Here is a 13291-nt window from a genome sequence, read left to right on the forward strand (position 1 = left end):
AGGACAAAACAGATCCAGTGCGACTTTACCGAAGTTAGCAAATATACATTATTTAATTATACAGTTTTTGCTTACGGTGTTCATGTTTCGCCTTCATCTGTGACATCAGTGTGTTTTTTTTTTTTTTCCATGTGCTCGTGCATCACTGTGGTACTTTCATACCCATACAAGCTCCATATCCATACAAGCTCCACTTTGCATAACTTGCTGGTACAGTTTTCTTTGTTGCATTTAATTAAAAATGTTTTCATGCCTTGCGCTTGATGTAAAATGCTCCCTTGCCTTGGATTACTTGGGACACACCGTTTTTACTGCTACTGGTTGACCCTGTACTGTCCGCCATTTTCAAGTAGCTGTGTTATCTTACTGTCAAGTCAAGAGGCTTTTATTGTAATTTCTACTATACACAGTGGTACACAGTACACAGTAAAAACGAGACAAGAACAAAAAAAACGAAAAGAAATTTAACATCTCCCTGAGCAGCGCCATTGTTCCAACATGCCTCAAGATCACGACCATTGTTCCCGCCAAAGAAGTCTACTGTCTCCTGCCTCAATGACTATCGTCCCTTCGTGCTCACACCCAATCGTGATGAAGTGCTTCAAGAGGCTCGCCATGAGGCTCGCCATGAGGCACGTCAAGACCCAGCTTCCAACCTTAACTGAACCCCATGCAGTTCGCGTATCGTCCAAATCGCTCCACGGCTGATGCCATCTCCACGACCCTTCATCTGACCCTTATCCACCTGGACAATAAGGACACATACGTACAAATGATGTTCATAGACTTCAGTTCAGCATTCAACACAATCATCCCTCAGCACCTGATTGAGAAGCTGAGCCTACTGGGCCTGAACACCTCTCTCTGCACCTGGATCCTGGACTTCATGACTGGGAGACCTCTGTCAGTCCGAATCAGGAACAGCATCTCCAGCACCACCACACTGAGCACTAAGGCACCTTATGGCTGTGTGATCAGTCCACTGCTGTTCACTCTGCTGACTTACAACTGTGTAGCAATGCACAGCTCGAATCACATAATCAAGTTCACCGATGACACGACCGTGGTGTGTCTCATCAGCAAGAACGACGAGTCAGCATACAGAGAGGAGGTGCAGCGGTTAACAGACTGGTGTGGAGCGAACAACCTGTTTCTGAACGTTGATAAAAGCAAATATATGGTTGTGGACTTCAGGAGAGTACAGAGCGACCATTCTCCACTGATCATAGATAGATCTTTAGTGGAGATCGTCAAGAGCACTAAATTCCTTAGTGTTCATCTGGAGGATAACCACACCTGGTCACTCAACACCAGCTCCATCACCAAGAAATCCCAGTAGTGTCTCTACTTCCTGAGAAGGCTAAGGAAAGCTCTCCCCCCTCCACCGTGTAATATACAACAGGTTTACTGGCGGCGCTATTTTGTGTTTTGTGTATTTGTCCTACACTGTCTTCTGTTGTCTTTGCGCAGTCTGTCTTGCACACTATGCACTTTGTGGCGAGGACACTTACTAGTCCTTAACTCTGTGTTTTTCGGTATTGTAGCTTTATGTTGTTTATGTAGCACCAGGGTTCTGGAGAAACGTTGTTTTATTTCACTGTGTACTGCATCAGCTATATATGGTTGAAATGACAATAAAAGCTTCTTGACTTGACTTAACCCAGCCATTAGGGAGGCACAAGCCTGTGACAAAAATGATTTTATTTTATTTTTTTGTGAATTGTTGGCCCCTAGTGGTCTCAAGTCAAGTCAAGAAGCTTTTATTGTCATTTCAACCATATATAGCTGATGCAGTACACAGTGAAATGAAACAACGTTCCTCATGAACCCAGGTGCTACATAGAACAACATAAAACAAACAGTACAGAACAGAAGAACACAGGGCCGAGAACTAAGATCCTCGCCACATAAAGTGCATGTGTGCAGCTGGTGCAAACAGTGCAAGACAACACAGGACAGTGCAGGACAATACACAATACACAAAATATAAAATAAAAAATGGAAATAGCTCCGCCAGTAAAACCTGTCGTAACAGAATAAGGTGCAGTGTAAACAGAAAGATGTAAACAGAATTTGTGCAATTCAGCAGTAGCAGCAATTAAAAATAGAGTTAACAGTAACCAAAGGATTTGGACAGAATATTGTGCAAAATAACAAGTCCCGGAATCAGCAACAGACGGCATGTAAACATTTTGCGATAGTGAAAAATGTGATTGGTATTGAAACCTGGGTGAACGAAGTGTATGATGGTTGTTGAGTCCGGTTTGTGCGGATCAGTCACACAGTTGTGTGTAAGTGTGTGTGTGAGAGAGAGTTCAGTTCAGTTCTTTGTTGAGGAGCCTGATGGCTTGCAGGAAAAAACTGTTGCACAGTCTAAATGTGGCGGCCCGAATGCTTCGGAGCCGTTTCCCTGATGGTAGGAGTGTGAAAAGTGTGTGTGACGGGTGTGTGTGATCATCCACAATGCTGTGTGCTTTGCGGATGCAGCGTGTAGTGTAGATGTCCATGATAGAGGGGAGAGAGATTCCGATGATCTTCTCAGCTGTCCTCACTATCCTCTGTAGGGTCTTGCGTTCCGAGACAGTGCAGTTCCCAAACCAGGCAGTGATGCAGCTGCTCAGGATGCTCTCAATTTTCCCTCTGTAGAACATGGACAGGATGGGGGGAGGGAGATGAGCTTTCCTCAGCCTTCTCAGGAAGTAGAGACGCTGCTGGGCTTTCTTGGTGATGGAGCCGGTGTTAAGTGACCAGGTGAGCTTGTCCGCCAGTTGAACACCAAGGAATTTGGTGCTCTTGACGATCTCCACTGAGGATCCAGCGATGATCAGTGGAGAATGGTCACTCTGTGTTCTCCTAAAGTCAACAACCATCTCTTTAGTTTTGTCAACGTTTAGAGACCGGTTGTTGGCTCCACACCAGGCTGTTAACCGTTGCACCTCCTCTCTGTATGCTGACTCGTCGTTCTTGCTGATTAGACCCACCACGGTCGTGTCATCGACAAACTTGATGACGTGATTTGAGCTGGTGCACAGTCGTGAGTCAGCAGAGTGAACAGCAGTGGACTGAGCACACAGCCCTGGGGGGCCCCAGTGCTCAGTGTGGTGGTGCTGGAGATGCTGTTTCCGATCCGGACTGACTGAGGTCTTCCAGTCAGGAAGTCCAGGATCCAGTTGCAGAGGGAGGTGTTCAGGCCCAGTAGGCTCAGCTTCTCGATCAGGTGCTGAGGAATGATTGTGTTGAATGCTGAACTGAAGTCTATGAACAGCATCCTTACATAAGAGTCCTTGTTATCCAGATGGGTGAGGGCCAGATGAAGGGTTGTGGAAATAGCATCGTCCGTGGAGCGGTTTGGACGATATGCGAACTGCATGGGGTCCAGTGTGGGTGGAAGCTGGGTCTTTATGTGCCTCATGACGAGCCTCTCGAAGCACTTCATCATGATGGGTGTGAGTGCAACGGGACGATAGTCATTAAGGCAGGAGACAGAAGACTTTTTCGGCACAGGAATGATGGTCGTCGTCTTGAGGCACATAGGAACAGTGGCGCTGCTCAGGGAGATGTTGAAGATGTCAGTGAGGACATCTGCTAGCTGTTGTGCACATTCCCTGAGCACTCTGCCAGGAATGTTGTCTGGTCCAGCAGACTTCCGTGGGTTAACTCTGCATAGAGTTTTCCCTCACTTCAGCTGTGGTTAGACAGAGCACCTGGTCACTGGGAGGAGGGATGGTCTTCCTCGCCACCATGTTGTTCTGCACCTCGAACCGGGCGTAGAAGTCGTTCAGCGCATCTGGGAGGGAGGCGTCACGGTCACAAGCAGGTGATGTGGTCTTGTAATTCGTGATCGCCTGGATGCCCTGCCACATGCGCCGGGTGTCTCCACTGTCCTGGAAGTGGCCGTGAATTCTCTTGGCGTGTGCGCGCTTCGCCTCTCTGATGGCACGGGACAGTTTGGCCCTTGCTGTTTTCAAGGCCGCCCTGTCCCCTGCTCTGAAGGCAGAGTCTCTTGTTTTTAGCAGCGCACGCACCTTGGCGGTCATCCACGGCTTCTGGTTGGAGCGTGTAGTGATGGTCTTGGAGATAGTCACGTCATCAATGCACTTGCCGATGTAGCTGGTCACTGTTGACGTGTATTCCTCCAAGTTGATGAAATCGCCGTTGGTTGCAGCTTCCCTGAACATGTCCCAGTCAGTGCATTCAAAACAGTCCTGGAGAGCAGACATGGATCCTGCTGGCCAGGTTCTCACTTGCTTCCGAACTGGTCTTGAACGCCTGCTGAGTGGTCTGTATGCTGGGATCAACATAACAGAGATGTGGTCTGAGTAACCGAGGTGGGGGCAGGGCTTCGCCCGGTATGCGCCCTGGATGTTTGTGTAAACAACATCCAGCGTGTTTTCTCCTCTGGTTGCAAAGTCCACATTCTGATAAAATTTAGGGAGCACAGTCCTGAGATTTGCGTGATTAAAATCTCCGGCGACTATAAACAATCCGTCAGGGTGTGAGTTTTGAAGTCCGCTAATGGTCCCGTAGAGCACACTGAGCGCTTCCTTAGCATTAGCGCTAGGTGGTATGTACACTCCGAGCACAATAGCGGTGGTGAATTCCCGGGGTAAATAAAAAGGTCTACATCTCACAACAATAGACTCCAGCAGCGATGAGCAGTAGGTAGAAACAAGCACAGAGTTCTTACACCATTCCGTGTTGATGTAAACACACAAACCGCCGCGCGAGTCTTACCGCACAGAGCTGCATTTCTGTCGGCACGAAACGCGGCTAGCCCGTCCAGCTGGATGGCGGCGTCCGGAACTCTGTCGCTCAGCCACGTCTCAGTAAACACAAAAACGCAGCAGTGTCTGAACTCACGCCGAGTAGCTTGTTGGAGTCTGATGTAGTCTAGTTTATTGTCCAGGGAGCAGACATTTGCCAGCAGTAGTGATGGTAGAGCGGGCCGGCTAGGGTTAGCTTTTAGCCTAGCATTAGCACCCGCTCGCTTTCGGCGCTTCTGTTTTCTCGCGCAGCGCTTCCGATTCCCCCTCCTCCGCCCGTCCGCCGCAGGCGATGCCGAGGACTGGAGGCCTGGTTCTCGGAGCACGCCGAGGTCGCGTAGCTTCTGCCGCAGGTCATCCTTAATGGTGTTGTTTGGGTTGTTGCTGAGTTCTTTCAGGGTTTTTCGGTTGTACACAGGGACACCGGTTGCTCTGATGTCCATGTATTGTAGTAAGGCGGGCTACAAAGTGAGAGTAGCACCATTTTGGGTCCGGAGCGGCCGCTGCGAGCTACTGCCGCGCCGCCATCTTCGAACCAACTTACTTACCAACTTACTTAACTTACTTACTTGGTCTAGTGGTTAGGATGTGGCGCTGCAGCCTGGGTTCGATCCCCGATCAGGGAACCAACCCCAGCCACTCTTAGTGCCGGTTCCAAGCCCGAATAAATGGGGAGGGTTGCGTTAGGAAGGGCATCCAGGGTAAAACATGCCAAATCAAATATGCGGATCACAAATAAGATTTTCATACCGGATCGGTCGAAGCCCGGGTTACCAACGACCGCCACAGGAATCTTTAGCCAAAATGGTACCGGTGGAAATTGGGCTACTGTTGGCCGAAGGAGGAGAAGGAGAGGAGGAAGACGTCTACAGCAGGGGTCACCAACGTGGTGCCCGCAAGGACCACATGAGTCACCCGCGGGCCTTTTCTAAAAATAGCTGTTTCCTACCTTGTTAAATCATTGTTGATAATTATTGTGAGAAATCATTAACATGATCAGTGTCTTCACATAGATCAGGGGTGTCAAACTCAGTGTCAAATCCAGCCCAATGTACAATTATATCCGGCCCGCAAGATGATTTTATATAGATCTATTATTATTGTTATTAATGTCGCGGCGATATGATGCACTGATAACACAAACTACAGATCCCATAATGCAGCGCTTCAGCTACCTTACCAAACGCTAGACTACCTGGGAACATTCCAGTGCCAATCAAGTCGAGCTTCTGTTGATGTATTTAACCCTATTGTACAGTTATTGTGAAACAGCGCCTCACAGTGGTGAAGAGAAAAGTTGATTGTGAGTAGATGTTTACTGACACTGGCGGTAAACCCGTGTCTTTTTGTAAAGCGAATGTGACTGTAATTAAGGAATTGAATCTAAGACGGAACTATGAGACAAAACATCAGGAGAAGCTGAAAAACCTGAATGCAGAGCAGAAGATACAGAAAGTAGAACAGTTAAAGAAGAATCTGACATTTCAGCAGACCTTTTTTCACCAGAGCAAAATTACAAAGTAAAGCTAGTGTAAAAGCAGAGGAGAAATCAGAGGCACATCAGCCGGTTATTTACTGAGGGAGAGTTTCTGATGAGCTGCATGATGAAGGTGTGAGAGGTCTGGTGTTTGACTGGAGATATTTTTATGGAGAGCAAAATATTTTAAGTTATTCAAAGTTTAAGATTCTTTTTTATAAAATGGCATAAGAGCAAAGAAATCTGATTGTTTTTATTTGTTGTTATTTTAAAGTTTACTTAAAAGCAACATTTTTAATTGTTCAGGGTTTTTTCGCAGCATGTTCATATTTCTAACTTTTATATATAATATAAAATATAATATTTCTAAATTTTGACAGGAGATATTTTTATGGATGGCAAAATATTTTAGGTTATTCAAAGTTTAAGTTGATTTATTCTGAAATAATTTTCCTCTCTGTTTTTATTTATATTTATGTTTAAAAAACATTTAGTTTTAGTGTGTTCAATAAATAATAAATCCTGTTCGGCCCGCAACCTAAAGTGTGCTTTGAGTTTTGGCCCCCTGTGCAATTGAGTTTAATTCAATTTTTCAATTCATTTTTATTTGTATAGCGCTTTTAACAATGAACATTGTCTCAAAGCAGCTTTACACAGATAATGCGGTGATTAAAAATGACTTAAAAGTGAGTTTATCACCCCTGATATAGATGAATATCATTAATTATTAATAATAACATATAATTAAAGGTAAATTGAGCAAATTTGTTATTTCAAAAGTGTGTATCAAACTGGTAGCCCTTCACATTGTTTGGTATTCAAGAAGTAGCTCTCGGTGTCAAAAAGGTTGGTGACCCCTGGTCTACAGAGACGGCAGGAAAAGGAGATGTGTAGAAGAGTGGAGGTTCGGGTTGGTACTTTTATATATGTTGGTACTATGACTGTTAAAGGGAGAGATGTAGCTGATATAATGGCGAGGAGAAAGGTAGATATGTTGTGTGTTCAGGATGGGTTTAAACTGTTCTATCATGGTGTGGATGGAAAGAGAAATGGTGTAGAGGTGATTCTGAAGGAAGAATACAGTATGAGTGTAGTGGAGGTGAAGAGAGTTTCTGATAGGGTGAGGAGTACAAGGAGATGCGGCAGCAGGTAAAGAGGGATGTGGCGAAAGCCAAAAAAAAGGCATATGAGGAGCTGTATGAGAGGTTGGACACTAAGGAAGGATTTGTACTGATTGGCCAGGCAGAGGGACCGAGCTGGGAAGGATGTGCTGCAAGTTAGAGCAATAAAGGATGGAGATGGAAATGTGTTGACTAGTGAGGAGAGTGTGTTGAGAAGGTGGAGGGAGTATTTTGAGCAGCTGATGAATGAGGAAAATCAGAGAGAGAGAAGGTTGGATGATGTGGAGTTGATGAAGAAGGAATTGGATAGGATTAGTAAGGAGGAAGTGAGAGCAGCGATTAAGAGTATGAAGAGTGGAAAGTCGGTTGGACCAGACGACATACCGGTAGAAGCATGGAGATGTTTAGGAGATATGGCAGTGGAGTTTTTAACCAGATTGTTTAACAAGATTCTGGAAGGTGAGAGGATGCCTGAGGAATGGAGAAGGAGTGTGCTGGTTCCGATCTTTAAGCATAAGGGAGATGTGCAGACCTGCAGTAACTACAGGGGAATTAAGTTGATCAGTCACACCATGAAGTTATGGGAAAGAGTAGTGGAAGCCAGGCTGAGAGAAGAGGTGACCATCTGTGAGCAACAGTATTGTTTCATGCAGAGGAAGAGCACCACAGACGCCTTATTTGCTTTGAGAATGTTGATGGAGAAGTATAGAGAAGAACACAAGGAATTGCATGGTGTATTTGTGGATTTAGAGAAAGCGTACGACCAAGACTCCGAGTGCCAAAGAGAGGAGTTGTGGTATTGTATGAGGAAGTCAGGTGTGTCAGAGAAGTATGTGAGGGTGGTGCAGGACATGTATGAGGACAGTGTGACAGCAGTGAAGTGTGCAGTAGGAACGACAGACTGGTTCAAGGTGAAGTTTGGACTGCATCAAGGATCTTGGGTCTTGACTTGATATCGGTTTTGCACAAGGCACAAGGCTGATGACTAAGAGGTTAAACATTTAGTAGGTTTTTTATGCTCTTTTGTATATAAAATATGGAATATGGAAAATATGCAAATGATTGAGTATTGTTTTTATTTACATTATACACAACATACCAACTTTATTGGAATTGAGGGTGAACATGGAGACATTGCCACGTTTGGAGTGGATGAGCTAAAGTGACCTGCACAGAGCCCTGATCTCAATATTACTAAATACCCAAGGTTCCTAGCATGACATTAAGATCATGAGGCATTTGTTCCACTACAAAAGTGGAACAAAGAACAAAGATGGTAAATAAGTGCAGTATTCTTAAAACGTGGAACAGATGATGTTTGTATGGAAGAGCATTTAAGAACCTTTGTTCCATGTGGTTCATCATAATTCAATGGCTGGGCATTTGGGCAGTATCATCTTTAGAATAAAAAATGCCATTGACCTGGGCATCAATTTGTGTTAGTTCTAGCGGACAGTGCAGTACCATTCCTGGGAGTCATGGCTTATTGCATCATCTCTTCATGCAGTATTGCATAGGCACTTACAGTGAGGAAAATAAGTATTTGAACACCCTGCTATTTTGCAAGTTCTCCCACTTAGAAATCATGGAGGGGTCTGAAATTGTCATCGTAGATGCATGTCCACTGTAAGAGACATAATCTTAAAAAAAAAAAAAATCCAGAAATCACAAATGTATGATTTTTTTTTTAACTATTTATTTGTATGATACAGCTGCAAATAAGTATTTAAACACCTGAGAAAGTCAATGTTAATATTTGGTACAGTAGCCTTTGTTTGCAATTACAGAGGTCAAACGTTTCCTGTAGTTTTTCACCAGGTTTGCACACACTGCAGGAGGGATTTTGGCCCACTCCTCCACACAGATCTTCTCTAGATCAGTCAGGTTTCTGGCCTGTCGCTGAGAAACACGGAGTTTGAGCTCCCTCCAAAGATTCTCTATTGGGTTTAGGCCTGGAGACTGGCTAGGCCATGCCAGAACCTTGATATGCTTCTTACACAGCCACTCCTTGGTTATCCTGGCTGTGTGCTTCGGGTCATTGTCATGTTGGAAGACCCAGCCTCGACCCATCTTCAATGTCCTAACTGAGGGAAGGCGGTTGTTCCCCAAAATCTCGCAATACATGGCCCCGGTCATCCTCTCCTTAATACAGTGCAGTCGCCCTGTCCCATGTGCAGAAAAACACCCCCAAAGCATGATGCTACCACCCCCATGCTTCACAGTAGGGATGGTGTTCTTGGGATGGTACTCATCATTCTTCTTCCTCCAAACACGTTTAGTGGAATTATGACCCAAAAGTTCTATTTTGGTCTCATCTGACCACATGACTTTCTCCCATGACTCCTCTGGATCATCCAAATGGTCATTGGCAAACTTAAGACGTGCCTGGACATGTGCTGGTTTAAGCAGGGGAACCTTCCGTGCCATGCATGATTTCAAACCATGACGTCTTAGTGTATTACCAACAGTAACCTTGGAAACGGTGGTCCCAGCTCTTTTCAGGTCATTGACCAGCTCCTCCTGTGTAGTTCTGGGCTGATTTCTCACCTTCCTTAGGATTATTGAGACCCCACGAGGTGAGATCTTGCATGGAGCCCCAGTCGGAGGGAGATTTACAGTCATGTTTAGCTTCTTCCATTTTCTAATGATTGCTCCAACAGTGGACCTTTTTTCACCAAGCTGCTTGGCAATTTCCCCGTAGCCCTTTCCAGCTTTGTGGAGGTTTACAATTTTGTCTCTAGTGTCTTTGGACAGCTCTTTGTTCTTGGCTATGTTGGTAGTTGGATTCTTACTGATTGTATGGGGTGGACAGGTGTCTTTATGCACCCTATGATCACCGACTTTCCATTCTTCATCCTCTTAATCGCTGCTCTCACTTCCTCCTTACTAATCCTATCCACATCTTGCTTTACTAACTCCACATCATCCAACCTTCTCTCTCTCTGATTTTCCTCATTCATCAGCTGCGCAAAATACTCCCCCCACCTTCTCAACACACTCTCCTTGCTAGTCAACACATTTCCATCTCAATCCATTATTGCTCTAACTTGCAGTACATCCTATCCAGCTCGGTCCCTCTGTCTGGCCAATCGGTACAAATCCCTTTCTCCTCCCTTAGTGTCCAACCTCTCATACAGCCTTTACCTTGGCTTTCGCCACATCCCTCTTTACCTGCTGCCGCATCTCCTTGTACTTCTGCCTACTTTTCTCATCACTCTGGCGATCTCACTTCTGTTTTGCCAACCTCTTTTTCCTTATGCTCTTCTAGACTTCCTTATTCCACCACCACGTCTCTTTGTCCTCCTTTCTATTTCCAGATTTCACACCAAGTACTTTTCTAGCTGATCACTCCTGCAGTAGTTACCCAATCATCCAACACCTCTTTACCACCACAGAGCCCCTGTCTGACCTCTTCCCTGAACCTCACACTACACTCTTCCTCCTTCAGCTTCCACCATATTATTCTTCTCAGTCCTCACTCTCCTCCTCTTCTTCTTCGTCTCCAAAACTATCCTACAGACCACCATCAGATGCTGTTTAGCTACACTGTCCCCCGCCAACACAAACATAGTCCACCTGTGTGCACTTTCCTCCACTCTTATAGGTCACCGTATGATCATCCTTCTTCTTAAAATACGTATTCACCACTGCCATTTCCATTCTTTTAGCAAAATCCACCACCATCTGCCCCAATCACCAGTCGTTCTTTTCAAGGTACACCATCTACCACTTCATCTAATTCACTCCAGAATATTTCCTTCCCCTCCATATTACAGCTGACTTGTGGAGCATAGGCACTGATGACATTTATCATCATCCCTTCAACTTCCAGCTTCACGTTCATCACCCTATCAGAAACTCTCTTCACCTCCACTACACTTTTACTGTACTCTTCCTTCAGGATCACCCCTACACCATTTCTTTTTCCATCCACACCATGATAGAACAGTTTAAAACCACCTCCAATGTTCCTGGCCTTACTCCCTTTCCACTTGGACTCTTGAACACACAACATATCTACCTTTCTCCTCTCCATCATATCAGCTATCTCTTTCCCTTTACCAGTCATAGTACCAACATTTAAAGTACCAACTCGAACCTCCACTCTCCTACACTTCTCCTTTTCCTGCTGTCTCTGTAGATGTTTATTTTTATTTTATTTTATTTTTATATTTTGTGTATTTTGTATTGTCCTGCACTGTCCTGTGTTGTCTCGCACTGTCTTGTGATGTCTTTGCACTGTTTGCACCAGTTGCACACATGCACTTTATGTGGTGAGGATCTTAGTTCCTGGCCCTGTGTTCTTCTGTGACTGTTGTTTACTGTTGTTTTATGTTGTTTTATGTAGCACCTGGGTTCAGGAGGAACGTTGTCTCATTTCACTGTGTACTGCATCAGCTATACATGGTTGAATGACAATAAAAGCTTTTTGACTTGACTTGACGTCTTCCTCCTCTTCTTCCCCTCCTTCGGCCAACAGTAGCCCAATTTCCACCGGTACCCTGTTGGCTAACGATACCTGTGGGGGTCGTTGTTAACCCGGCCCTCGACCGATCCGGTATGAAATTCTTATTTGTTATCCGCATATTCGATTTGGCCCATGTTTTATGCTGGATGCCCTTCCTAACGCAACCCTCCCTATTTATCTGGGCTTGGGACCAGCACTAAGAGCTTGTGCCTCCGTAATGGCTGGGTTTAAACGGACGACTAAATTAAATGCTCAAAAATATAATTTGTTTTAAAATAAGTTTTAGGATGCTCAGAATTGGGATACTTGGCTCTAAATAATTCAAACTCCTGTTGTTTGCAGAACAAGAGGTCCCACAAACCTTGTGGGATCATTCTAACAGCAAAAATTAAATTCAATACGTTCTGGACCTGAGAGCAAAACTCTACACCTTAAGTCAGCTAAAAGAATTTGCATCATGCCCAAGAACTACAGTCCAGACTATACACCAGGGGTACTTGTCTATGGTGGACTGGAAGATAAGGTACTTTTTTTACTGGGTCATGTGGCAATGGTGGGTACTAAAGGGGTGGAGCCAAGACTTAAGTGTGGCTTAATTTATTCTAGTCAAATATGGAGACCAGTTCTCATTCTCTTAAAAGAACAAGTTGCAAGAAAGACCTTCTGATGTGTTTTCAAATGTTTCTTTTTGCCTTAATTAAATAAATAAAGTTTTCTCCTCTTTTGGTTACACTTCTGTTTATTTTGAGCTCCGGTGATATTTCAGCATCTAATCGACTGAGTATCCTACCCACACAATGCTTATTCCACTGTTTATTTATATGGCTGCAGCATTAACTTTTATGAGCTATAAAGATGCCTATGACCAGCAGCACTCCTGAAGTGCAAACCCAAAGAAATGTAATGTGACAGGTGGATGTATGGCTTCTGTTTTGTTTATGGACATATATGTACCCCAAATGGTAATAGCGATCTCATTCTACCAGGCTGCATTCTATGAACTGCAGGCTTGATGGCTCCCAAGCCTGAGGTGGGTGGTAGGGTTTTTTGGGAGTGCTACAAATCCCCCCCCATAAGACTGGGTCTTATTACCAAACTTTGCCTTTGTCTTTATTATGGGTCTTGCTTTGTACACTATCCTGCTGGAACAGGATGGTGTACAAATGCCAAAGACCATATACCGTATTTTTTCGGTATATAGACTATAAGCCGCTACTTTTTTTTTCCACGTTTTGGCTTAAACAATGAAGCGGCTAATTTATAAATTTTTTTCCCCGTTTTCACAAGCTTCAAGCCAAAAAACTGAGCACCATAACATTCGACCAAGGAAACTGCCGAACGGGTTAAGGTGAACCAATGAAACTCTTTATATTAAATCGCGCTTCCACTGAATCGGGCCGCACCACATCATAAATATGGATGAGGTTCCTCTGACGTTTGACCTGCCGCTCACTCGGACTGT

At 44.7% G+C, this 13291-nt stretch overlaps 1 protein-coding gene across 7 annotated transcripts in view; it reads left to right on the forward strand.

Annotated features, from left to right (window-relative positions):
• Positions 1-13291, forward strand: part of zeb1a (zinc finger E-box binding homeobox 1a) — a 45945-nt gene that overhangs the window by 15118 nt on the left and 17536 nt on the right. For 4 of the 7 annotated variants that reach the window (XM_083525508.1, XM_083525509.1, XM_083525506.1 and 1 more), the window contains one exon: positions 12172-12352. The exons of the other annotated variants lie outside the window; for them this stretch is intronic. The gene's annotated coding sequence lies outside the window, so the exon portion shown is untranslated. The remainder of the gene's footprint in view (positions 1-12171; positions 12353-13291) is intronic. 7 annotated transcript variants of the gene reach the window in all.

This window comes from Silurus aristotelis (genome assembly GCF_946808225.1).
Source record: "Silurus aristotelis genome assembly, chromosome: 22".
NCBI classification, from domain to species: Eukaryota; Metazoa; Chordata; class Actinopteri; order Siluriformes; family Siluridae; genus Silurus; species Silurus aristotelis.